Genomic DNA, 22,945 nt, shown 5'->3' on the forward strand with positions numbered 1-22,945 from the left:
TTGAGACTCAGATCATGTGCTGGACCATAAATTATCTGATAAATGTACCATGTATTCTGTGTTGATTGGTGGAGTATTCTATGAGTGTCATTTAGGTCGAGTTGGTCCATAGTACTTTTAAAATCTCTATCCTTACTGATTTTTGGGTTTTGGTTAGTTTTTTCTGCCAATAACTGAAAGAAGAGTGTTAAGTCCATAGACGCAGTTGGGGATTTTGTCGTTCTCCCTTTTAGTCCAATCATTTTTGCTTCATGTACTTGCAAGTTCTGGTATTTGGCTTCTACATATTTATGATTGTTTTGTCTTCCTGAAGAATTGACCATTCTATAATTTGATATGTTCCTCTTTATTGACGGCAATTCTTTGTGTTAGAGTATCTTATCCAATCTCAATGTGGCTGCTCTAGTTTTCTAGTTTCCTTTTTGCAGGGTATATGTGCTTCCATAGGCTTAATGTAAACCTAATCTATATCTTTATATTTAAAGTAGGTCTCTTGTAGATAGCATGTAAGTATGTCTTGTTTTCTTAACCAGTCTGACAATCTCTGCCTTTTAACTGGAATGTTTAATCCACTTACACTTAATGTAATTATTGATATGGTTAGATTTATGTCTGCCATTTTGCAAATTGTGTTGTTTGAGTTTTTGCGTGTGTGAGGAAGATTGGCCATGAGCTAAAATCTGTTGCCAATCTTCCTCTTTTTGCTTGAGGAAGATTGTCACTGAGCTAACATCTGTGGCAATCTTCCTCTATTTTTCTTTTTGTATATGGGACACTGCCACAGCATGGCATAGGGCCACGCCTGGGACCCAAACCCACGAACCCTGGGCCACTGAAGCAGAGATTGTGAATGTAACCACTATGCAACTGGGCCAGCCCCTATTTTGCCCTCATTCTTGAAGGGTATTTTGGCTGGATATAGAATTCTAGGCTGACAATTTTCTTTCAACTTTTTTTGTTTGTTTTTTTGCTGAGGAAGATTGGCCCTGAGCTAACATCTGTGGAAATCTTCCTCTTTTCTTTCTTTTTGCTTGAGGAATATTATCCCTGACTTAACATCTGTGTCAATCTTCCTTTATTTTGTATGTGGGTTGCTGCCACAGCATGGCTGATGAGTGATGTAGGTCTGCATCCAACACATGAACCCAGGCTACTGAAACAGAGCATGCCAAACTTAACCACTTGGCCACAGGGCCAGCCCCTCAGCACTTTTAAAGATATTATTACACTGACTTTTTTGCCTCCATTGTTTTCTGATGAGAAGTCAACCATAATTCCTAATTTTGCTCCGCTGTATGTAAAGTATCCTTTTCCTCTGGTTCTTTCAAATTTTCTCTTTATCTTTGGTTTTCAGCAGTTGACTATGATGTGCCTAGGTGTAGTTTGTTTGTGTTTAACCTGCTTAGGAGTCACTAAACTTCTTCATCTATAAATTCACATTTCCCACCAAGTTTGGAAATTCGTTCTATTATTTTGTCAAATATTTTGTACCCTGTCTCTGTCTTTCATCTTTTTGGGACTGCAATCACACCAATGTTAGACTTTGATATTTTCCCCAAAGGTCACCTTTTTTTCTGTCATCTCAAGTCTCCTGTTAAGACCACCCAGTGAAATTCTGAACCCTTCCATCAGCCAAATCACCCTAAAACACTACTCTCACTGTGTAAGTCTTTTGTCTAAGAATCTAAAGTATGCATTTTATTATATGTAAATTACACTTCTAGAAAATCTATAGTGGCTCCATGTTGCCTACTAAATACAGACCAAGTGCCTTATCTAAGCACTCAAAACTTTCCAAAATAGTCATGCATATTGTTTATATATGCAAAATTTGCTGTATGGATATTGATTTCCTCTAGAGATAGGAACTGAATGGTTGTGAAACAGGCATGGGAAGGAAACTTTTCAACATTTATTTTGCAAATATGAATCAATTTAGAATGTATTTATTCTAACAACAATCCCAAAGTATACAACTCATCCCCATTTCTGATTAATCATCTCTCCCATTCCTGAACAGCACATTTGCTCTGTCAGTCTGATCACTGTACCTCCCTCTGCCCTCCAGCTTCCCTCCGTGCTCCTTTTTCTTAACATGAATCCAAGGCCTAACCTGCCTTCAAGACCCAACTTGCATCTCCATTTATGAAACATTCTGTATTAGGACTTGGTCGGTGGCAAGTTCCAGCCTTTGCCCAAGAAGAGGGGCAGGTGGAGCTGATCTCAGGGATAACTAGACTAAGGGACTTGGATGTCACTGGTACTCCTCAGCTTTTCTACCTACCCCTCTTTGCAAGCTCATCTTGTTATCCCAGGCTCCCTGCAAAGGAAGCAGGAACTGAAGCATCACCTAGCTCCAGACTTACATATTTTATAGCCATATGAGCAGAGAATAAAAAGAGCATTTCCTTGATGACTTCAGTAAGAAGAAAACCCCAGGAGGGACTCAGATTGGCCTGAACTTGGTTGGGGACAAGGACATATGACAAATCACTGATCAGCTTAGCCTGTGATTGGCAGGCTGACCAGAACTGTATGGCTGGAGTGGGTAGGGGAGCAATCTTCCATGAGGAGAGTAGAGAAGTGACTACTTGTGATGGAATGTCAATACATACACATTGTTTCTTTCCTGGCAACTACCATGCCCACTGACCTGTCTGTGTTTCCCATAGTGCCCTTTTACATCATATGTTTGGGCTGTAATGCAGAATATGCCTTTGTCCTTTGAAGTCTGACACGGGGTAATCTCATTTCCCCTAACTAAATTTTAATCTCTGAGAAAACAAGGCTATGGTTGAAAACACCAACAGATTCTGGCACAGATGTGAATGTGCGGGTTTGCTACCACTTACATCGAAACTAAAGTTGGATGCAAGATGCTTTGATGTGTTGTAGTACGGCTGCCTAAAGAGCTCTCTCTGGGCAAAAGAACAACTGGAAGCAAAGAGACCACATGGGCTGAAGTTCCGGGTGAGCTGAGAGGTGGTTTCTGACTCTCACACTCGATTAGGCTGCTTCTTCCTTGAGTTAGAACCACTATATGCCAACGACAGTTTGGCCTGTCCTGAGACCACCTTAAAACTTTTGCATATGGAATGGACCTATGACACAGATATTACACTTTAATAGCTGCCATCTTTAATGTCTTCAGACCCACTAATGCTGTTTGAATCACTATTGTTGTAGAAAAAAAGTACTGTAACAGCTCACCTTCACTTAATGGACTTGAGAAAGAAATCAATTAACTGAGTAAGGTTTGTTTCAGACTTGCAGAGAAACTCTGTGCTGAGAAAAACTGTTTAGTGACTGTAAGAGTCAGTTTACAGTATCGCTAGGAATGAAGAACTATGTTAATATAAACTCAAGTTTATAAGAAAAGAAACGAATGAACCACAATCTCTTTACCTCATTCATAACTTCCTTCCGCACTGGGTCAATAATATATTCAGAGATGTTGTTACATAAGTGTGGCCAGAACCACCCCCCCCCCAGGCTTTATTTGCTATTGCTTTACATGCTGGAAATTTTGATAAAGGGCATTCCCCAGGAGAGGATGAGGAGATAGGTTTCAAGTCTATTTGGAAATAACTTAAGGTAAATGGTTCTGGTAACTGGAAAAAACCAAAACTTAAAGAAGGGCTTTAGGTTATCAGTGGAATAAATGCATGATTCATGCCTTTGTCTAGGTAAATGTCATGGGTGAAGGCAGGTGCTTTGCTGCCATCAAAGTGGCAAGGAACCCTGCATCTTGCCTTGGCTCAGTCACACCTTTCCTGAGAGGCCCTCACGGGAGCTCTGCACAGGAACAGTAGGACATGGGAGAGGGGCACACCACTTTAGCTGAGTCTGTGATGCCCACTCCCCAGCCCCCAGTGCAGAGTCTGAAAAAGCTGAGCTGGAGCGTGAGACTCATGCTTGAGGCCTAAATAGGGTCTGTTCCTTAAGCCTGATCTCAAATCTTGGGAGCCTGTTCCCTCTGCCCAGCCTCATGGTAACAAATCCAAAGTAATAATGCATAGGCTAAGCAGTACGTGCAAATAAGAGAGGCCAAGACCTGGAGGGATCCATATTTTTGCTTGTGTTAGTGATGTGGGGTGTGTTTCAGAAATAGCATTGAAAGTGACCAGACTTGGGCAACAATCATTTTAAATAGGCATGCAACATGGTACTAACCTTCTGAAAAGCGTGAAGTGCTGTTCTGTGAGAAGGTAGCACTGGGAGGGTTGGACACCTTGTACACCGCCTCACATCCCTTTGGTCTAGCCTCTGATTCCAGGCATGGCTAGAGTACCCTGCTCCCAGGTGTCAGCACCTTCTGCTGGCAGGACCACGCCTGCCCTGGGGCTGCTCTTCCATCCCGGGGATGGGGGGTGGTGGGGGTGGCAGGAAGGGCCTGTGGGAGCCCACCTCACATGGCTCAGTCTGGATGTGTGGGGGTGAGGGCACACAGGACAACCCTCAGCCAGTGGACAACAGGAGCTTACTGTTAGTGCTTCTTCTGTCCCTGAGGTGAACAATTCTGGGGTGCACTTTACCTGGCCTTCTCAGAAGGCTGACTCCCAGTGGCCCACAGTGGTAACCAACTCACAGATGACAAGGCATCTGGTGATAGCTTTCTCTCCTCTCTGTCTCTTGTTCCCCTTTCCCTGCCTGCTGCTCCCTGGGAGGACTTGTCAAGCCAACTGCCTGCAAGTAAGTTTTGCCTCAGGCTCTGCTTTTAGGGAACAGCACCAAGGCAGGGGGCCACTTGAGGTACTTAATGCAGAAGGCCGTTTGTGTGCAGGGAAAGTGGCATTTTGTACCATTCTTTAGGTTATATTAGCAATAGAGGGGGCTCACCCTCTCTCTGCCTTTCAGTTGACCCCTCGGGACCATGGCTCTTCTGTCTTTGCTAGAGCATCTCCTCCAGGCCTGTGCCTCATCCTCACGGCTCAAATGAAAAGAACAACACACCAAACTTGGACCCTAAGCCGCTTTCCATTTCAATGGAGGGTACCCAATGGGGGAAAGAGTGCATCAAGCAGAGCAGATGCAAAATTCTGTTTGGGGAGACATTTGAATCTTTTTCTACTGAAATAACTTCTCTTCCTTTGTCTTTCTCTTGCTAGAGGTTGTTGAAAGTCAGGTTTCTAGCTAACTTAAGCAGAAAAGAAAGTAATTTGCAGGAAAGATGAAAAGCCAGCTACCCGAATGGAGGCTCCATACCCAGACACAATACAAGTGATTTCACAGAACTGGTCCCCTGAAGGACACACAAGTGGCAGTATGTCCAACAGCACTGCACCAGACCCTGAATTTTGCAGCCACTTAAACCACTGCCACACTGCCATCACTGGCATCAGAATAGATTCTGCTGGCATTTCCCCATGGAGCTTTAGTTGGCCCCAGCAGCACTGCTGACCCTAGCAGTGCCGTAGAGCCCCCTACAATTGGCTGCCGTTCCCCAAAAACAAAACACACATCAGAGTGGGCAGCAAAATAAGGGGGACGCATTTGGCCACATTTGAAGATACCATTTGATATTGCCACTTAGTTTCTAACCAGGTTTGGTGGGACTTCAGATGCTGTGTCCCCTTACTTAATCAAAAGTTCTACTTTCACCTCTTCTGTACATTGGAATTCCATCTTTGGAATAAGTTTAGAAATGACTGCCCTGTGGAAATAGCATCTTCAAGTGTCAAGAGGCTGGAATGGATGTTCCCAGGAGGCTCCTGAAAACTTCTTTCCAGGTGTGTGTGGACCATGGAGGGAAGAGGCCCCTCTGGAACACCCCCTGATGTGTTATTACCAAAGTAAGACTTGAGACAGCTCATGACCTCTGTTGACAGCATTCCTAAGCCTCGTGCTAAGCAAGTGCCACCCCCCAGTCTTCAAAGTGCCCATGGTAACTTTAAACAAACAGTGTCAGTCACCACCTCAGGGGACTGAAGGAAAGGGACCAGCTGTTCTAGAGAATCAAACTTCCAAAGCCTCACGACCCTACACTTACTCTAGTGCTGTGAAAACTTTCTATTTGTCTTCACACACAAGACAGAAATTCATTTTTCTCAGATCTCTTGCAATGATTCTAATTCTGTGTGGAACAAAGTTCTGACAAGGCCAGTGTGTACAAATCACAGATTGGATTCTATGAGAGGCAGATGGAGTTGGGAATGCAGACGGTTTCAGGAATTCCCCTTCCTTGAGGGACCAGAGCTGTGCTCAGTTCTGCTGAAAATGACCTTCTCCAACAGCTGTGTCCCACTCTGTGCCCTGTGCCCTGAATCAGCTCTGTGTCCAGAGTGTCATCAAACATCTCATGAACTACTCTCATTGGCCCTTATGCCCCTACCCACAGGTGTTCAAATCCATCCAAGGCGCCAGGAGAAGATCTGTCTCCATGCCACCACCAGCCCCTGCTGTGGTCGGCTTTCTCTTGATTCTTCCTTTGCCCACCCAAACCTCTTCTTCCTACGGTTAGGAAGCAAAAGCCCCTGTATGTCAGTGGATGCAAAGAGAGACAGAAGGTCACAAAGAGACTTTGCTCTGGCCACTAGCCCAGTTCAGCCCATCCACACACCCAGTAATAAAGGCCGCTGGTCATTCTCTTTGACCCTTTCTTAACACTTGACAGAGGCCACTCATCACAAATTGCCCTTCTCCTGATACTACAAGCTCACATTCAGTACTTCTCTACTTTCCAGCTTCCAGATAAGAGAGTTTAAAATTAAACTCAGTCCTTTGTGGATGGATGCCTTATCACAAAATTAAAATGAAGTATTGTCAGAGTGAAGGTAATGTGAATACACCTTCTTGAGAGAAATCCCTGCTCTAATTTAGAGGAGTCCTTTTAAGTCTCAAGATCCAAAGTGAATTTGTTTAGAATTGCAAACTTTTCTTTTGGAAATAGCAGTGGTGGAGCTGCCTGCAGCCCATGGTTTAGGGAAGTCACTGACAGCATCTGGAAGCATTCTCCCAAGACAGAAGGGAACGTGGGCAAAGACTTAGGTACTGGAAGAAAGACCATGGGAAGTCTCTCTAGAGACTGTTGGATTCCAGGCTTCCTCACCCCGTTTCTCTCCTGGCTTCTAGGGTCTAGACCCACTAGCTTCATAGACCGCAAAGAACAAATGTCAGGCACATCAGGAGACAGTGTTGGGTTAACCCTTCAATGCTTCAGTTTGTAACCACTTCTGGCTCGTCATCAGAGTGAGGGCAGAGCTCAGTGATTAATGGCTACTTTGCAAATCAGCAAGTGCCATAATATTCAATTCCCAAATGACAAGGGGGCAGATGCTAAGGCTCTAGGCACTAAAAAAACAGCAAATGTTCCCCTTCTGTGTAAAAAAATGAGTGGGAGGAAAGAAGTGATTTGCAAAGATTTGCTGCTCTTGAAAATCAGTCTTTACCTTAAATCACCCAATGCAAATTCCTGTGCTGCCCACCCTGGGGCACTTGGGCTTGAAGCTGCCAGGACACCTGGGAACTTGTGGTTTCTCAATTGGTGTAAGCCATGATGACAAACTCCCCTCTGCTGACATAGGATTTTGGTACAAGATTTGTTCTGTAACACTCAAAAGTGCCTAGTACAGAGAACAGCTCAGCATCTGCACCTGACAGTCTCCTTAACTCCTCTCTCTTCAATGAGCTCAAGGTCATGATCCATCTCTGACTATCTACCTAGGCAGAGGGTTGGTGGCACCATCTGGGAAGAAAAAGGACAAAACTTCTGTACTTTGCTGTTGGCCAATCATCTAATTCCTAATACACTCAGTTCAGCATCTACTTGATCTATTGAGGTGGGGGTATATTAGTTATCTATGGCTGTGTAACAAATTACCCCGAAACTTCACAGGTTAAAACACCAAACATTTATTATCTCACAGAGTTTTTGAGGGCCAGTAATCTGGGAGTGGCTGAGCTAGGGGGTTCTTGTTCAGAGTCTCTTAGGAGGTTGTAGTCACCTCAAGGCTTGACTGAGGATGGAGACTCTGTTTCCAAGCTCACTCACGTGGTCATTGGCAGGCCTCAGTTACTTCAGTCTGTTGTATTGAAGCCTTCAGGTCCTTACTAGCTATCATCTAGAGGCTTCAGTTCTTTACAACTTGGGCCTTTCCTAGAGCTGTTCATAACACGGCAACTTCTTCTCCCAGAGAGATTAATCTGTGGGCAAGGGGTGGGAGAGAGTAAGCCCAGGACAGAAGCTGCAGTCTATTTATAACCTAGTCCTGGAAGTGACATGCCATCACTTCTGCTGTATGCGACTGGTCGCACACAGACAAATCCTAGTACATGTGGAAGGGGACTAGGCAAGGGTGTGAGTACCAGGGAGTGGGGATCGTTCGGGGCCATTTTGGAGACTGCCTACCACATTGGCCATTGGCAGAGGATCTTAGACTCAAGTTCATACCCTATCTGCCTTCACCTTTAGCTCCTCTTTAAGGGAGCCAGCTTGAATCTCAGTCCAGAAAGGCAGGTATGTGAAAAATAACTTACATTTTGCACCTCCAGTTTACTGGGTCTTAGGAAATTCTAATTTCACTCTTTCTCAGGGGAGTCAAGGTGTTGGGAGAGATTTCCCTGGTTATGAAGCATTTGTCAACACCTCTTCCTACCGTGATATCCATTTTCCTGGAGGCTCTCTGCTGCTTCCAGACTGTAGCTAGGAATCTATCTGGGCAACTACATAGAATCTCACCTGCCTAGATGTACTACATCCATTTCCTTTCTGGATTCCAGGTGGTTCTTCCTGGGAAATGGGGAATAAGCTGCCATGTTATGAACAGCATCTGCCATGGGACCCCCAGGCTTCTCTGCTTGTCTTCCCTTCTACAGCCTAGGGAACATTCTTTCTAGAATATTGTCTTCATTTTATGACCAAAATACCTTTCTTGAGAATTCTACCCTAGACCCAAGGGGTTCAGATTTGGAAACAAGTCCTGTGGAGTCCCAGGTTGCTTGTGACTTCTGCCCTGAGGCAACGAGCACAGGGCTGCCTATATTTTTGAAAGGTGAAAACAGAGGAAGAAAAAGGGAAGATTAAATAACCTGGCACACCAGCATGCTGCCTGTACTTCAGTTGGCTGGACTCCACATTGTCCATCCCACCTCCATGTCTTTGCCGGATGTCCCAAAGTTCAGTAGGCTTATTATTCACACCTGCCTGCAACTCTCAGTTCTCATGTTCTTTAGCCTCCATCTTAAGACTTGTCTCCTTTCTGACTCCTTTCCTGACCTCAAGCTTAGGGGTCATCGCTCTTCACTCTGCATTTTCTAGAGCTTTCTTGGTCTTACTCCGTATTTGCTGTAACCTTCTCTGTGTCAATTCAGAGACCACAAATTGGCAGTCTGTTTGCTGAATCTGTCCCAAAGATGTAGTTTGACCCATGCCTCTTTTTGCTTTTAATTCGAATGAGTTGCCAACATACAAAAACAGAGGGATTTCACATAAACTTGGGTTCTGGCTTGCACTGAAAAATCGTATCTGGCAGCACCAGACTCCCATTCCCATAGAATGACAATTGGCCAGCGCCGAGCAGCAGCTGTCCTTTTCCGTGGTCCTGCTCTCTCTAGGCAACACCTGCCTGCTTCATCCCCCCTCATCACTTGCTAGACATGTGTTTGTGACTCCTGTTCTGGTTTCTTGGGTAGTTACCTCACCTCTCACAGGCTGATTGTCCTGGATGCTCTTCTTTTCCATTTAGTGATATCCCAGCACATTGGGCTGAACTGTATACAAGCAGAAGAAAGTTAAAATCATGTTATCTACATATTAAAGATGAGGAAGGGCCTTACTAAACAATAGTGCCATCAGCTATTTTCACCCAGAATCCAAGGGCTGAGTCAGCAAGGTCTTCTGAGTGGTAAACATCTCCCAGTTTATAATTGGTTTATAGCTAATAATCCCAAGCTTCAATTTCCTTGGTTAGTCTGTCTTGATATAAACATTTTGTAATTCATTTTCAGTAGAGACTGAAGAGATCCTCATTCAATGGGAATGATTCTTTTCTTTACTAGAAGTTCAGTTTACTCTCCAGTATGGATCTGATTTAGGGAAGTGAATGCAAAGGCCCTGGGGCAAGAGTGTGTGTGTTGGGGGCAAAGGAAGTGAGGAGTAAATTAGCAGGAGATGAGGCCAGAGATGAGGCCTCAGAGATGAGGCTGTGGTTGTGACGGCAGGTGATAGAAGTGGTCAGATGCTGGATTTGCTAAGGGATTAGAGTTTTCATTGGCTCAATCTAAATGAGGTTCCCAGTCCATTCTGCATGATAGGGCTGAACAGGGCTCAAAGCTCACCTTTGAGAATACTCCCAGGAGAAGACGTAAACAAACCTCGATTTCCTGTGCTTTCCTGTCACCCTCTTGCAGAGCCTGCGATCTGAGGCCTCAGGAAGCTCAGCAACTTGCCCAAGGTCAGAGTCACCAGTGCCCTGCTCTGCTCTCATGCCTTTAGCACCCAAAATCCAGAAATTCTGTACTCTCTTGGGATGACTCTTGCCCCAGAGGCTGCCCAGCATTGTTAGAGAAATGCATTACCTCTATGAATGGAGGGGGATCCCTCCCTGTCCTTGCTGGCTATTCAAAGCAAGCTGGCAATTGCACAATAACCTATTTTCTTGATTCATAGCTCTAAATTTCCTTCTGCCCACTTCTTTCTGTGCCTTCTGGCTTCTGCTCGTGACATCCCTCTGCCCGGAATGGCTCCGGTACAGAGCCAGTTTGACTTTGGAGGCTGTTTTGCAAAATTAAGAGCCTGCTTTGACATGGCTTCAAGGAACACCCCGCTAGCTTCAGCAGCAGCACTTGCTTCATTCAATCCTGGATACAACAAATGCTCCAAATAGGGCCACGCACGCCTAGCACAGCACAGCCACCCAGCAAGCGGCCATTTAATCTCAATTGCTCCCCACAGCGTGGGCCAATTAAAGAGGAAGCCAGCAGGGCAAGGATCACTGGCAAATCTTTTGAGGGAAGGAGACCCCAGGGCTGCCTTGCCAAAGGCTCTCCCCCTCCATTCACACACTGTGCAAGAATGCAAACTGTGGGGCTGCCAGTTGGATGGAGGGCTGCCCCAGAAACGGGAGCTGAGATTCGGTACAGATGGCAGCGAGAGTGGCAGCAACGCAGAATAGTATCCCCAGGGCTTGAAACTTCCAAAATGAGATTTATAGTTCTGGCCCGCCCTCTTTTGGGAGGAAACACCTGCTCCAGCAGCTTTGGGAGCGGCCTCTTATTATCAACTTCTGTGTAGAGATCACATTTTTGCAGCTAACTAGTGCCTGGTGTGAAAGAAAAGCTATTTTGAGGTGGGAGGAGTTCTCAACCTTTTCGTCTTTGCATTTTGTGTCCTGATTAGTTTCTCTTTAATCCTTTATTTCTAAGTCTCGTTTCTTCCACCATCCTCCTTTTCTAGCTTCCTTTTACTCTCCTTAGAACCTGTGCTTTGGAGACCAAGCCAGGGCTTCCCAGTGGTTCCCAGGCTCTACCTGCCCATGAGAATCACCAGGGTCCCCCAAATGGTTATGCCTGGGCCACTTTCCAGACCGCTTAAGTCAGATCCTGGGGGAGGTGGGGAGCCTGGCAGAGAAGTGTAAGTTCCTCAGCTGATTCTAATGTGTAGCCAAGGTTCAGAACCGCTGGCTACAGAAATGATGCTAAGAAACAAGATAGATTTGACTGTCCTGATCCACTGGGGTTAGCTTAACGGCCACACATGAGTTTCTAGAAGCAGGATTTAGTCCCAAAGATATCTGTGAGGAATCAGATTATTTTTTCATGGCTCTTCCCCTGTTATACAAGTGATACGTGTTCACTGAAGATTTAGAGAATAGAGACAAAAAAACCCTATAATCTAGCCCCTCAGAGCCACTATTAATATTTTATGTATTGTAGTGTATATTTCTTTTACTCTTATTTTTATGCATATGTACAGAGAATTTCTTGAATAAAAGTGAGATTGTACTATAGGTAGCCTTATAACTCTTGTCTCTTAATATCATGAACTTCTTTCCATGTGAGCAAATACGTTGTAGAACACAATTTTAATTGATGGAATAGTATTGTTTAATCAGTTTCCTATTAATGGGTTTTGGGCTACGGTTTTATCCTCTTAGAATAAACACCTTCCTGTCCACTTTTGTAGCTGAATCTTTGCCCACATCTGTGCTATTGGTCTAATTTTTTCTCTATGCTCATTCACTGGGTCATTTTGTCAGTCCCATGCCTTTAGTTCTACCCCAAACACTAACAATCCAAAATTTCCGTGCATTTCATGTCACTTTTGTTCAAAAGGAGCTCTTATGATGCCCCTCTGGTTGCTCGAACCTCATTTCCTATCTTCCTACCTCTCATATGTTTGTTTTTTCTTCAAGCCAAAAACTGAGACATCATCCTTAATTCTTTCTTTGCCCCCAGGACAGAGCCTCTCCCCACCAATCCATATGCAAGACGTGTTGGTTCGAGCTCCATATTGTCTTGAATCTATCTACATCTTTCTCCCTATCACCTCCTAATCAAGCCAACTTCATCTCTTGTTTGGACTAAACTATTTCACTCTCAACCTTCTATCTTTTCTCCACGTTGCAGCCAGAATAATCTCCTTTAGGTGTAAATAAGATCATGGTATTTTCTACTTTGAAGAGTTACATGGCTACCTATCTTCAAGAATAAAACTCAGGACTTCTTACCATGATCTGCAACCCTGCAAATCTGGCTCCTGCTTACCTTGCTAATCTCTTCATTCCACTTCTCCCCTTGATGACCAGACTCCAGGCACTTTATTCTTTCTGTTCTTAAACATACCAACGCCTTTTCCACCTTGGGACTTTGAAACCCACTGTGCAGCATCCACCCAGTGCCAGGGGAACCATCCAAACTTTCAGCTTATGCTTCTTGTTCCATGAGTAATAAAGTCCTTTGATCCAAGAGTCTCATATCTTCCACCACAAAACTGTAGCAGGCTATTTTCTTAGCTTGGAAGAGGGGTGAAATCTCAGACCCTTCACAGTTATTGACACACCATTCCAGTGTGCTTGGGAAGAAAACCTACCTCACGGCAGATCAAATGTGTTTGACCATTTATTGGATATACTGCCATTGGACAGACCTGGCAATGCACACTGTATACTATAGTGTCCCCCCCCCCCAGATCCATACCCACTTTAAACTGAATATTAAATGGTACTGCATCATGGAAAGGCATTAAGAAATTTCAGCTTTAATAAAACAAGTAGAAGAGGCAGGAGTGATAGTCTCTCCACTCGTAATAGTCCTATTTGGCCTATGAGTAAAGCAGGTGGCTTCTGGAAACTAAATGTTAGCTATCATGGCTTTTCCCCAAGGTAGACACAGTGAAAACTGTTTAAGAAGTCCAACAGGCTAAAATTTGACAGATTTGACTAATGCTTGCTTTTTTATCTGAATTTGGAAGGAAGCCAGGCACAATTCATTTTCTTACAGAAGGAAGGCTCCGTGCATTCACTGTCTTCCCGCAAGGGTACCGAAAGTCTCCAGGATATGCTCCCAACCTGATGAGAAGACACTTGGATTTGATTGCCAATAAAGTTGTTATTTTTCACATTGATGATATTATGATGGTCTCCTTTCCAGAAGAAGCAGCCAGGGAGGATTGGAGAATTCCAATAGCACATATGACCAGCTAAAGATGGTTAATTCACCTGGCTAAAATGCAGAGCCCAATCAGGTCAACTCTGGGGAATAACTTGGGCCAAGAGTATAGAGACAACCAGCTTTGCTGCTCAGGATACTATTTCAGTTCCTTGGAATTTGACTGTGCTTTTTCCCAAAGGCAACAAGTGCTGGATGCTGACTTCACCCCACGTATCTAAACTAGTACTGACTCTCAGTGCTGTCCAGCTGCCTGCTGGTTTAGTTTTCTCATCCTTTGCTTCTCTAATCCTCCTCCTCCTCCTCCTTCTTCCTCGGAATGGACAGAAGGGGAAGTTATGGGAAGGCTAACCCTGCTATCTGCCCTGTGGGTGGGCAATATGGCTGAATCCAGAGATTCAGGTTCATTATCTGGTTTGAGACAGATAATGAATGGACAAAGGGGGAAATTGTGGCAGATGAAAATGGAGCACACAAATGGATAATGATGCTGGGAAAGGATAGGGTCATATTTTCCCAAGATTGCATCTTGGAGCAAGAGAATAATACTCTTAGATGTTTGTGGTGCCAAACCACGGCAGATGCTGGGAGAAACCTCTGGATTTGCTTTCCCTTGAGAAGAAGATTTGGACTGAAGCTGGAATACAAGTTATACTTTAAATTCTACTTGGTTGACTTAGAGAAATGACATCACTCAGTACCCTCTGATGACCTACTGAATAACAGCAGGCTGGATTTGGGTGATTTTTGTTTAGTTTTGTTGGTTTGTTTTGGTTATGTTTGTAATATTGGTTCTTTTCTAGCCCTGAGAGAAAGCCTATTTTTGAACTGAGATGGACACATTGTCTTACTGTGCCTGGTAGCTAATACCTTGTATCGTTGTGAGCCAGCAGGGCATCATGTTAAGGTTATAAAAGGAGTTGCATCTTGCTGCTTACACAGTATCTCAGAATCTGCTTTTCCTTTTGACTACACCAGATGCGAATGTGGATGAAAGCATTCACGGAAGCAGGATAGTGTCCAAGAGAGTGAACATCTGTGTGATGCAGTTGCCATGTCCCATTGATTCCCCTGGAATTTGGAAAATGTGTGCAGGGCTGCACAGTGAAACCTGGAAGCCTGGGCTAGTGAAAACTTGTTTCCTGGTGGATGGGATGTGGTCACGCCCCACACCAGATGGAACTCAGTTTTCTGAGTAGAGGCCTCTAGTGACCACCTTGCTTAAGGGAAATAAGTGGTAATATGAGAAAAAGGGTGTTTTTCTTGAAAAGTTGGAAAAATGACACCATAATATTAACCAATGTATGATGTGTTAAGCATTACTTTAATGTCTGCCATGGTTACTGAGTATAATACAAGATTTTTGACTCCACGTATAGAGCTAAATGAAAATCAAACCAATGTAGAAGATGATCTCCAGGATGAAAGGATGTTTTGAGTTGATTTAAGACCCCTAATTGATGTAATTCACATGGGAACTTGCCAGAGGACACTATGGAGTTGAATGCTCCTACCAACGTCTTAAAAAGGGGCAAACCATGGAAGGGAGAGGGGAGAACAGAGGAGGGAGGAAAGCAGCAATTGGTAAAGGAATATATATCAGAAACTTGTGAATGGGCAGAGTCTTGTTAACTTGTTTTGTGGAGAGAATTCTAACTCCTCACTGGAGGTTACAAGTCTTGGTGGTTGTTTGTATTTTAGTATGTTTATTTTTTTGTGTGCAACAAATATTGTAGAAATTGCTGTACTAAGAATAAGAAAATGCCTCAAATATGTATCGAGGAGATTTTAATGGAGTGCAAGAGGTGAATTGGAAGGAAGGGGGTTAACAGCTGGTTCTGTGGCCTTTCCTCTAGCCTCAGGGATATCTGAGGCTTTGACTCTTGGTCTTTTCTCTTTATAGCATTAACTCAAAGAATTATTGGGATGATATACTACTGATTAAATAGAATCCAGCTGGGGATTATGTACAAGAGCTTAGTCTGTATGTGCATGTAATCAAAATTGGTCATTGAGTAATGAGTTATTGACATGGATGAGATGCAGCTGTCCTGAAGAATGAGGTGGGTGGGTAGTCACATGTCTGAGGGGCTACAAGGCCAGCCGGCATAAAGCTGAAGGGGGCTCAGAGCTGATGGCTTCCCTCAGCTGAGGTCATCTGTACTCAGTCTTGTCTCTTGTGAGCACACATGTCCTAAGTTCAGAATGACTATGTTTGGGAGTCGTGGGACTTCTGCAGTGCCATTGCTGTGCATGCCAGGATATTGCATGTCCTCTGTCCTTTAGTAAACTTGGTGCTGGGTGTGGCCTATTGTGTCTTATGAATTTGATTGTCCATCTGACCCCAAGTGCACTGTGGCTAGTAGAGCACGGTGGACGTTGCAATTGCCTTAAACTTTACATATTTTAACTTGTTTTATTCTTAACCATAGTGTTTAATCACAGCTGTGATGGACACTGATGGAAGATAGGAAAAATGAGGAACCTTGACGTTGAAATATATGTTTAACAAGATAAATGATAATTCCTCAAATTTGCATCAAGATTTTCTTCCCAGATCTGTGAGTTGCATTTATCTGATCGAGATCTTTATATAGCAGATCTACATGTCTCTCTTACTTAAGCAACCAGTGCTAAAGAGAAAATATGGTGAAAATTACTCCAATTTGGCTTTCTACTTATTGGGAATAAATACTATCCACATCTGTAATGTGTTATTTGTAGAGCAATGCTTGCAAATAGCAGCCTAAAACTTTCTCTCTAAATTTGTCATTTAAAAAAATTTATGAAGATTATAAAAAGAAGCCAGTTGTTTTTTTATCTCAATATACAAGAATTCTAAACATCTAGTATATTGACTTCTATTTGGTACTAATCAAGATTATCCAAAAGCACTTGAAGGATTGAATGTAAGTCATGAAACATTTTGAGACACCAAAGGCAATTTCATTCAAGTTCCAGCTCCATTGCCACCTCCTCAGGGGCCGGCCTGAATTACTCTACCTAATGTCTTCCCTTGGTTCCTTCCTTTTGGGTACCCTCCACCCTACAAATCAGGGGTCTCCATCTTATTACTCTCTTTTATTTTGCACCCCATGTTACCCTATAGAATGTAAGCTCATATGGGCAGAATCTGTCTTGTTTTACTGCTGTGTCCCCACAGTGCCTAAGAACATTGCCTGGAACATGATAGCCATTCCATTTGAACATATCAAATATATTTTTATTTTCCCTCAGGTATAAAAAGTAGTTATTTTGTGACAATTGACAAAACTGGAGTATGGTACGCATTTTTCCTGTAACATAGTATTTTGACAAATGCACGATGCCAAGTATTTATATAGTCAGAGAGTATATACTCTGCTTTGCAGTTAGAGACCACCAGTGGTTCTGTTCCAGTGATTTAAATATATATTGAATTTTAAAACCAAAGGTGGTGACTGTGGAAACGCGCTGCTCAGATCTCCTGCTGAGGGGAACACAGTTGACTGGCAGCTCCAGCTGCTGCTCCTCCGGATTCACCACCGTGTTTGCACTGAAATCATGCTTCCCCTGGGCTGTTCTCAGCCAAAAACCAGGCATGGTGGGCATCCTAGTGGAATGTGGGACTTCTCTAACAGACAGCTTTTGCTTGAGGACTCCCCATGTGCTGGAACTTTCTGGGAACTACACCGTAGCCTTAGGCTCTTCCTCCCCAATCTTCCTTCCTTCCTTCTTTCCTTCTGGAAGTTCTAGCCAATGGAAGGCATTGGCAGAAGATTAGAGAATGGGAGGAAGGGGAAGTCCAAGGACCTTCTTCTCTTCTCTCTGCTTCCTGTGGCACCTCCAGCAGCATCTGTGTCTCCTCCATGTCTCCCTCTCCCTCCATGTAATGTATCCTCTCTCTCTGTGGCCCAGTCCCCTCCAGGCTGCCCTAGCCGATCCTTTAGGCACATCCAGTGGCCACTGTAATAAAATAATTTCTAGTGGCTTAGGGATTGACAAATACGGAAGTTCTCTCTCTGTTCCAGGAGAAAATTCATAAAGAGATCCTAATTTCTATAAAAATTTAATATTTTGAAGAGTTAATAGATTTATTTAATAGATTACATAAACAATGGTGCTCATACTGGAGAAAGTATGTGGACTTATTATTTTACTCCACATAAAAAAGTTAAATCCAGGGGCCAGCCTGGTGGCATAGAGGTTAAGTTTGCACACTCTGCTTCGGCAGCCCAGGGTTCTCCTGTTTGGATTCAGGGCGCAGACCTACACACCGCTCATCAAGCCATACTGTGGTAGCATCCCACATAGAAGACGTAGGAGGGCTTACAACTAGGATTTACAACTAGGTACTGGGGCTTTGGGGAGAAGAAAAAGAGAAAGATTAGTAACAGCTGTTAGCTCAGGGCCAATCTTCCTCACCAAAAAGCATACCTTTAAAATAAAATTTAAAAATTTTTTAAAAAAGAAGGAGGATCTACAATTCCTTGTAGAATGATAAAGGCATCACTTAGTGTCAAGGCTGTGTTTTCAAATGAGACTAGAATTCTAAAAATAATTAAATTCAATAGATGCAAAACTTAAAATGTATTTTTTTTAAAAGTTAAAACTTTGCTAGAAAATGTAGGAGAGTACAGGGATAATCTGGGATGATGGGAACGGTTTGTAACTGTGTTACCTACCTATTGCTGTGTAACAAATTAATCCAACACTTAGCAGCTTAAAACACCTAACATCTATTATCTCACACTTTCTAGGGATCAGGAACCTTGGAGAGGCTTAGCTGGGTGATTCTGGTTCAGGGTCTTTCGTGAGGCTGTAGCCATCTGAGGGTTCAAATGGGCTAGAGAGTCTGCTTCTAAGGTCACACATGTGGCTCTTGGCAGGTTTCAGTTCCTCACTGGTTATTGGCAGGAGGTCTCCATTTCTCACTGTGTGGACCTCTCCACGGGGCTGCTCATATCACGGCAGGTTGCTTCCCCCAGAGTAAGAGATCCAAGGGAGAGAGAGAATGAGAATAAATGCATCCAAGATGGAAGCCTCAGTCTTTTTCTTACCTAATTTTCTTTTCCTTTTTTTGGTAAGGAAGATTGGCCCTGAGCTAACAACCATTGCCAAGCTTCCTCTTTTTGCTTGAGGAAGATCATCCCTGAGCTAACATCTGTGCCAATCTTCTTCTATTTTGTATGTGGGATGCCACCGCAGCATGGTTTGATGAGCATCTAACCTAATTTTAGAAGTGACATCTTATAATTTCTGTCATATTCCATGCATTAGAAACAAATCACTAAGTTCAGCCTACACTCAAGGGGAAGGAAATTAAACTAGACCTCTTGATGGGGAGAGTATCACAGAACTTGTGGGCACATCTTTAATACCACAACAGTAATCAAGAGGAGAGTCTCAGGAGCTATGAAAGAAAAAAAATCTGATTATCCGAAAACATAAAACATTTGCATGGGAAAATACTGTAACAGTTAATAGACAAGAGACAACTTGAGAAAATTCTTGTATTGCAGATAAGGTAAATTTCTATAATATATAAATATATAAAGTGCGCATAAAATTGGACAAGAAATAGACAATCTGCTAGACAACTAGGCAGAGGATATTCAATCAGTCAGGGCTTTTGTTTGACTGCTGGTGACAGAGACCCACCTGTAGTGGCTTAAAGACTTGAGGGTTTGTTTTTGTTTGCTTTTGTCATAGGTCCCGAGGGAGGAGGCTCCTGGCTCTGGTTCAGGGCTGAAGTGTCTTCATTTGCTTGACCTTTGTCTTATGGTTACAAATGGCGACTAGAACTTCAGGCAAGAGCTACACATTCTCGGCCTCAAGAAGGAGATGGCAGGAAAAGGACAAAAAGGGTTTTGTCATTGGTTTTAGCCAATGACTTCTTTTTATATCCTATCCAAAAAGCTACTAGAAACAAACAAGATTGCCTACAGTATCAGATAGGATGCATCTGGGTCCAAACAACAGAAGACTCAGTTGAAAGAAAATTTTAAAAAATGAGGAAAATTCGGGGCTGGCCCCGTGGCCGAGTGGTTAAGTTCCCGCGCTCCGCTGCAGGCGGCCCAGTGTTTCGTTAGTTGGAATCCTGGGCGCGGACATGGCTCGTCAGACCACGCTGAGGCAGCGTCCCACATACCACAACTAGAAGAACCCGCAACGAAGAATACACAACTATGTACCGGGGGGCTTTGGGGAGAAAAAGGAAAAAATAAAAATCTTTAAAAAAAAAATGAGGAAAATTCTTTACGTACAAGTCCTGAAGCAGGAAAGTTCAGGTACCAATTCAGTGGCTCAATGTTATCAGATATCCAGATTATTTCCATGTTTGGGCCTTGCCTCCCATAGAGAGTATTCACTTTTTGTCACTAGACTGTTTGTTACCCCATGGTTACAAGATGGTACAGCTACACGCAGCCCTTATCTACACAACAATGACCAAATGCGAGAAAAGGCAACTCTGTCTTCCATACCAAAAGCAATCCTGACGAGGGGAATAGGGTTACATGACTGTATGACTGGCTTGGACCAGAAAGTCTTAGCTAGTGGGCTGGTGCCCAAGGTGGGTGACACTTCTGAGATGTTGATCCTCTCAGTCCTTCGGGCAGCCTGCATGGGACCTGGGGTGCCTAGAACCTCCCAGGCTAGTCACCTCCCAGGATCAATGGAAGCACTTAAAAGGTGCCATATAAAAAGCATATCATGTGTGCTCCTTGATATGGAAAAGGCTGGGAAGCAATGGCTAAGGTAATTTACCTTCACCCCCTGGGGTCAGATAAAAGACCAAGGCAGGCTGGCCATCAGAAACCTGAGCAACACTCTGGTTCTGTCAGCAAAGGAAAGGGGGAGGCAACTGAATGTTTGCCACACTATCAAAGAGCTAGAATGAGATGGAATTAAAATTCTAGTCAGTATCTCTAGAAACAAGACAATAGGACCACAGCTTGAAAGTGGTGAAGGGAAAGAACTTTGAGCTAGAGCTTTATGCCTAATAAAACTGCTCCAGGTTGGGCTCCGGGAAGCGGATGCTGAGATGGAGCTTAGCATAGGGGAGTTTTATTAGGGCTCAGCACCAGGGGGTGTGGGGGAGGGAAGGAAGCAGGATTAGGCAAAGAGAAAAGTTGGGCTGCCATGAAGCTCTGGCAAAGGCTTCAGCTGACTCTGAGGGGAGCTCTGAGGTGGGATGGCCTTCAGAGTGGTCCCACTAGCGTGGGGTCTTTCTACCCTCATGTGGACCAGTCATCAGATGCAGGAAGCCCCTAGGAATGGGGTACAACCTTGGCTGAGGCAGCTCTTTCTAGCTGAGGACCATTTCTGGAGAAGGCTGGAGACTGAGATATATCTGCTGGCAGCACCCTTAGTCTTGAGGGAGGGATCTGGGGGTCATGTCCCAGCCTCCAGCGCAGAGATGAACATTTATTCAGCAAATATTTATTCAGCACCTACTATGTGCCAGGCCATTCTAGGCACTTGCTGCATATCAGTAAGCAAAAGAAATGAATATCTCTGCCCTCATGGAGCTAATGGACAAATTAAAAATGTAATAAATAAGTTATATAGTTGGGTGTCAACTAGCATTCAGCCAAGAAAATCAAAACCATTCTAGAATTTTCATATGGAAACGAGTTTTATACAGGGGATTAATGCAAGTACTGAGGGGCCACCCTTGTGGCCGAATGGTTAAGTTTGCATGCTCCACTTCAGTGGCCTGGGATTTACTGGTTCAGATCCTGGGTGTAGACCTACTCACTGCTCATCAAGCCATGCTGAGGCGGCATCTCACATAGAAGAACTAGAATGACCTACAACTAGGATATACAACTATGTACTGGGGCTTTGGGGAATTAAAAAAAAAAAAGAGGATTGGCAACAGATGTTAGCTCAGGGCTAATCTTCCAAAAGGAAGAAAAAAAGAAAGGAAGAAAGGAAGGAAGGAAGAGAAGGAAGGGAAGGAACGAAAGAAAGGAAGGAAGGAAAAAAAAAAAGAAAGAAAAGAAAGAAAGAAAATACAAGTACTGAAAGAGTTGGGAGGCCAAACGACACCTAAGATACCCAGAGTTAGCAACAGTAGGAAGCTACTACCACTTCTAGGGCCAGAGGGTCAAAAGGAAGGGGCAGTTTTACCAGAACCTAGAAGTTGAGGCTATTGGTGGGGGCTAGAGTCTCAGTGGGGACAGCCTGGAAGGCAGAGGACCCCAGAGAGAGAGGGTATAAGGAGGAAGATGGAGTCATGGAGAGGACGTGGATGCTGTTGGAGGTGCCAGGAAGCCAAGAGAGGAAAAGTACCCCATCTTTCCCTTCTTCCCATCCTTCAACTTTCTGTTGGTGCCTCCCATTGGCTGCAACTCCCAGAAGCCAGAGGGCAAGTGAGCCTGGGAAACATCATTCCCTGTGATACAGAGCAGGGCGAGAACAATGGGGACTGATCTGAGAGCAAACCACCACTGAACAACAGTATGTTTAGAAGGTGGTAAGTTTAAGGGTTTTTTTCTTATAGAAAAAAGAAATTGTAGAGTAAAATAAAGAGAAGTGGGGGTTCTAGAGTGGAAGGAGGTAGTAAGGACGGGGGAGACCACAGAGAAGGTGACATCTGAGCAAAGAATTGAGGCGAGGGAGTGGTTGGCTAAAGGATTGTCTGGGGGAAGAATTCAGTATTCCGGAGAGAAAGAGCTAGAACAAAGGTACAAGATGAGATGGCGCCTGCCTGCCTGCTCCTGTTAGAGGCACAGCAAGGAGGTGGCTAGAACACAGCAAACGAGGTGCGGGTGGCCAGTGATGTGGCCTGAGAGGAGTGGGAGCCAGGTTGTGCACCATTGAAGAAGTGTGACTTTTACTTTGAGTAACACCGGGAGCCATTGCATGGTTTTAATCAGAGGAGGAACATTCGAATACTGCGTTTAAATGTAGGCTTTTCCAAACGTGTGGATTTAAATCATACCACCCACAGACTATCTCTGAAAAAACTGCTCGAGGCTGTAATTCAGCAAGAAGAAAAATTAGTTCGGGAGGAAGTAGAGGGATGCAATGGTGAGTAAAATCCAGAGCTGTCTACATAAGTACTAATTGAGGAAAGGTTTTAAAAGAATGATCTGGAATTAGAATTCCAGATGACTTCAATATGGAGGTAGGGCAGCAGGTGGTGGCGGGAGGAGAGAGAGAGAAGAGAACATTATGCTTCTTGCCCTGTCTTGTGGGGAAGACAGAGAGAGGGACCTTATTAGAAAAATGTATGTGGATTAAACATTTAAAGCGTAAAATGAAAGGTTAGAAGTTTAAGAGTAAATCACTAAAGCCAGCCCTGGTGGTCTGGTGGTTAAGATTCAGTGCTCTCGCCACCGTGGCCAGGGTT

General features: G+C 43.9%; 1 long non-coding RNA gene across 1 annotated transcript in view; it reads left to right on the forward strand.

Moving 5' to 3' along the window:
• Positions 1-19,795, forward strand: part of LOC106838427 (uncharacterized) — a 55,480-nt gene extending 35,685 nt beyond the window's left edge. The window contains exon 4 of the long non-coding RNA XR_011496414.1: positions 19,297-19,795. This is a non-coding gene — a long non-coding RNA (uncharacterized lncRNA). The remainder of the gene's footprint in view (positions 1-19,296) is intronic.
• The last annotated feature ends 3,150 nt before the right edge of the window (positions 19,796-22,945 follow it).

Source organism: Equus asinus, chromosome 21 (assembly GCF_041296235.1).
Source record: "Equus asinus isolate D_3611 breed Donkey chromosome 21, EquAss-T2T_v2, whole genome shotgun sequence".
Lineage (NCBI taxonomy): Eukaryota > Metazoa > Chordata > Mammalia > Perissodactyla > Equidae > Equus > Equus asinus.